The sequence below is a fragment of the Dunckerocampus dactyliophorus genome, unplaced genomic scaffold, assembly GCF_027744805.1.
Source record: "Dunckerocampus dactyliophorus isolate RoL2022-P2 unplaced genomic scaffold, RoL_Ddac_1.1 HiC_scaffold_121, whole genome shotgun sequence".
Classification (NCBI taxonomy): Eukaryota; Metazoa; Chordata; class Actinopteri; order Syngnathiformes; family Syngnathidae; genus Dunckerocampus; species Dunckerocampus dactyliophorus.
In genome coordinates, this window is record NW_026559819.1 from 20001 (window position 1) to 25000 (window position 5000).

Here is a 5000-nt window from a genome sequence, read left to right on the forward strand (position 1 = left end):
GCACCCGCAGACGAAGCACGGCCAGAGGCCGCCGGATGCCGCCCATGGCGGGCGCACACACTCTTCTGACACCTTCGTAGCACCAAAGTGCTGCTTTTTGGGATTCGCCACCCGGAGGTGGAGCGCGGACAAAGCTACCGCGCCGGAGCGAGCAGGAGCCTCGCTCCGAGTGTGCACCCGCAGACGAAGCACGGCCAGAGGCCGCCGGATGCCGCCCATGGCGAGCGCACACACTTTGCGGACACCTCGGATTGGCCACCCGGAGGTGGAGAGCGACCCGCAGACGAAGCACGGCCAGGGGCCGCCGGATGCCGCCCATGGCGGGCGCTCTCGCTCCTCGGACAGCTCCATCGGCGCAGCATGGCGCTCGCGGTCGTCATTACCCGCTGGCGAGGCGCGGCCAGGGCCGCCAGGCGTCGCCTATCGCGTGCGCAAACTCCCAGCAAGCACCAACGTGCTCCTTTGGATGTTGTCATCCGGAGGTGATAGCGCGGCCCGGGCCGCCTGACGCGGCCCATCGCGGGCGCTCCTCGTCGGACACCTGCGTCACACAGCCTGGGTGCCAGCTGTGGAGTGACACTTGGAGAAAAAGAAGCACAAGTCACTCATATCAAAGTTCCCGTTCCCTTTTGTTTGTGTCACGCTTGGAAATGCTTGAGAGGTGACACTTTGTCAAAATTGCAGCTGGTGTCTCATCATCATCATCACCGCTGCTCATCAGCCTTCCTTGGATGCCTGCCATGCACGCGGCCCAACGGGGCACTCAGATGGGGTGGGCAGCCCGGACCGCCTTGCGCGGCCCAACACGGGCGCCCAGGGGGACGCGGAAACCCGTTTTAGAAAATAACCTCCAGGGGTTTTCCAAGAGCGGCACAGCCCCAGCTCACGTCCGTGTTTCAGTGCGTCAAAAGCGGATTCAAAAGTGTGCTTTTCTCGGTACTTCCCCTGGAGGTCAGTGTTTCTAAAAACTGGGTTTCCGAAATCGTGCTGGAGGTGTTTTGGTCAACCAGGAAAAATGGCATTTACGGGAGAGGGTAAAGTATACCCCCCCCCCCCCTCTCGGCTGATTTACCCTCTCCCGTAAACGCGTTTTTTCCTGGTCGACCAAAACACTCATTGACTCCCATTCATTTGACACTTTGTCATTTTTTCAGCACTTTTTTCGCGCATTGGGTACTCCGCCCATTCACTCCCATTCATTTGACACTTTGTCGTTTTTCCAGACCTTTTTTCACGCATTGGGTACTCCGCCCATTCACTCCCATTCATTTGACACTTTGTCGTTTTTTCAGCACTTTTTTCGCGCATTGGGTACTCCGCCCCATTCACTCCCATTCATTTCACACTTAGAAAAATCATCCGAGCGGCTCTCCACGCATTTTATAGCCGCTTTGGGGCTCCAGCCGCCTCGGCCTTCATTTCTGACTAGGCTCGTGTGGACTTTGTCGTTTTTTCAGCACTTTTTTCGCGCATTGGGTACTCCGCCCCATTCACTCCCATTCATTTCACACTTTGAAAAATCATCCGAGCGGCTCTCCACGCATTTTATAGCCGCTTTGGGGCTCCAGCCGCCTCGGCCTTCATTTCTGACTAGGCTCGTGTGGACTTTGTCGTTTTTTCAGCACTTTTTTCGCGCATTGGGTACTCCGCCCCATTCACTCCCATTCATTTGACACTTTGAAAAATCATCCGAGCGGCTCTCCACGCATTTTATAGCCGCTTTGGGGCTCCAGCCGCCTCGGACTGCATTTCTGACTAGGCTCGTGTGGACTTTGTCGTTTTTTCAGCACTTTTTTTACACATTGGGTACTCTGCCCCATTCACTCCCATTCATTTGACACTTTGAAAAATCATCCGAGCGGCTCTCCACGCGTTTTATAGCCGCTTTGGGGCTCCAGCCGCCTCGGACTGCATTTCTGACTAGGCTCGTGTGGACTTTGTCGTTTTTTCAGCACTTTTTTTACACATTGGGTACTCTGCCCCATTCACTCCCATTCATTTGACACTTTGAAAAATCATCCGAGCGGCTCTCCACGCGTTTTATAGCCGCTTTCAGACTCCTGCCGCCTCGCCTGCACTTCCGCCTCGGTCCGTTAGGATTTAGGCCTTTTTTCAGCACTTTTTCTCCGTTCCTCCGGGGCGACAGCGGCTCTCCACGCATTTTATAGCCGTTTTCAGACTCCTGCCGCCTCGCCTGCACTTCCGCCTCGGTCCGTTAGGATTTAGGCCTTTTTTCAGCACTTTTTCTCCGTTCCTCCGGGGCGACAGCGGCTCTCCACGCATTTTATAGCCGTTTTCAGACTCCTGCCGCCTCGCCTGCACTTCCGCCTCGGTCCGTTAGGATTTAGGCCTTTTTTCAGCACTTTTTCTCCGTTCCTCCGGGGCGACAGCGGCTCTCCACGCATTTTATAGCCGTTTTCAGACTCCTGCCGCCTCGCCTGCACTTCCGCCTCGGTCCGTTAGGATTTAGGCCTTTTTTCAGCACTTTTTCTCCGTTTCTCCGGGGCGACAGCGGCTCTCCACGCATTTTATAGCCGTTTTCAGACTCCTGCCGCCTCGCCTGCACTTCCGCCTAGGTCCGTTAGGATTTAGGCCTTTTTTCAGCACTTTTTCTCCGTTTCTCCGGGGCGACAGCGGCTCTCCACGCTTTTTATAGCGGTTTTCAGACTCCTGCCGCCTCGCCTGCACTTCCGCCTCGGTCCGTTAGGACGTGGGCCTTTTTTCAGCACTTTTTCTCCGTTCCTCCGGGGCGACAGCGGCTCTCCACGCTTTTTATAGCCGCTTTGGGGCTCCAGCCGCCTCGGCCTGCATTTCTGACTAGGCTCGTGTGGACTTTTTCAGCACTTTTTTTGTGCATTGGGTACTCTCGCCCATTGACTCCCATTCATTTGACACTTTGTCATATTTTCAGCACTTTTTTGGCGCATTGGGTACTCTCGCCCATTGCCTCCCATTCATTTGACACTTTGTCATATTTTCAGCACTTTTTTGGCGCATTGGGTACTCTCGCCCATTGACTTCAATGCATTTACTGCAACTCCTGCCTGTGTCCGCCAGAGGGCGTCTGGCTTAACAGCGGCTCTCCACGCTATTTCTATCCGCTTTGAGGCTCCAGGCAGCTCGGCCTGGGTTTCTGAATTTCTCCCTTGACACTTTGTTACTTTTTCACCTTTTTTCTCATTTCATCCAGGGACACAGCGGCTCTCCACAGACTTTCCCGCGGCCCCTGGGCTCCAGGACCCTAGGCATGGGTTTCTGAATTTCTCCCTTGACACTTTGCCATTTTTTCACCTTTTTCTTCATTTCATCCAGGGACACAGCGGCTCTCCACAGACTTTCCCGCGGCCCCTGGGCTCCAGGCAGCTCGGCCTGAGTTTCTGAATTTCTCCCTTGACACTTTGCCATTTTTTCACCTTTTTTCTCATTTCATCCAGGGACACAGCGGCACTCCACAGACTTTACAGCCGCCCCTGGGCTCCAGGCAGCTCGGCATGGGTTTCTGCCTAGCTCCCTTGACACTTTGCCATTTTTTCACCTTTTTTCTCATTTCATCCAGGGCAACAGCGGCTCTCACAGACTTTAGAACCGCCCCTGGGCTCCAGGACCCTAGGCATGGGTTTCTGCCTAGCTCCCTTGACACTTTGCCATTTTTTCACCTTTTTTCTCATTTCATCCAGGGACACAGCGGCTCTCCACAGACTTTCCCGCGGCCCCTGGGCTCCAGGACCCTAGGCATGGGTTTCTGCCTAGCTCCCTTGACACTTTGTTACTTTTTCACCCTTTTTCTCATTTCATCCAGGGACACAGCGGCTCTCCACAGACTTTGCATCCGCCCCTGGGCTCCAGGCAGCTCGGCCTGAGTTTCTGAATTTCTCCCTTGACACTTTGCCATTTTTTCACCTTTTTTCTCATTTCATCCAGGGACACAGCGGCTCTCCACAGACTTTCCCGCGGCCCCTGGGCTCCAGGCAGCTCGGCCTGAGTTTCTGAATTTCTCCCTTGACACTTTGCCATTTTTCCACCCTTTTTCTCATTTCATCCAGGGACACAGCGGCTCTCCACAGACTTTACAGCCGCCCCTGGGCTCCAGGACCCTAGGCATGGGTTTCTGAATTTCTCCCTTGACACTTTGCCATTTTTTCACCTTTTTTCTCATTTCATCCAGGGACACAGCGGCACTCCACAGACTTTGCAGCCGCCCCTGGGCTCCAGGCAGCTCGGCCTGAGTTTCTGAATTTCTCCCTTGACACTTTGCCATTTTTCCACCCTTTTTCTCATTTCATCCAGGGACACAGCGGCACTCCACAGACTTTGCAGCCGCCCCTGGGCTCCAGGCAGCTCGGCCTGAGTTTCTGAATTTCTCCCTTGACACTTTGCCATTTTTCCACCCTTTTTCTCATTTCATCCAGGGACACAGCGGCACTCCACAGACTTTACAGCCGCCCCTGGGCTCCAGGCAGCTCGGCCTGAGTTTCTGAATTTCTCCCTTGACACTTTGCCATTTTTTCACCTTTTTTCTCATTTCATCCAGGGACACAGCGGCACTCCACAGACTTTCCCGCGGCCCCTGGGCTCCAGGACCCTAGGCATGGGTTTCTGCCTAGCTCCCTTGACACTTTGCCATTTTTTCACCCTTTTTCTCAATTCATCCAGGGACACAGCGGCTCTCACAGACTTTAGAACCGCCCCTGGGCTCCAGGACCCTAGGCATGGGTTTCTGCCTAGCTCCCTTGACACTTTGCCATTTTTTCACCTTTTTTCTCATTTCATCCAGGGACACAGCGGCTCTCCACAGACTTTCCCGCGGCCCCTGGGCTCCAGGCAGCTCGGCCTGAGTTTCTGAATTTCTCCCTTGACACTTTGCCATTTTTTCACCTTTTTTCTCATTTCATCCAGGGACACAGCGGCACTCCACAGACTTTACAGCCGCCCCTGGGCTCCAGGCAGCTCGGCCTGAGTTTCTGAATTTCTCCCTTGACACTTTGCCATTTTTTCACCTT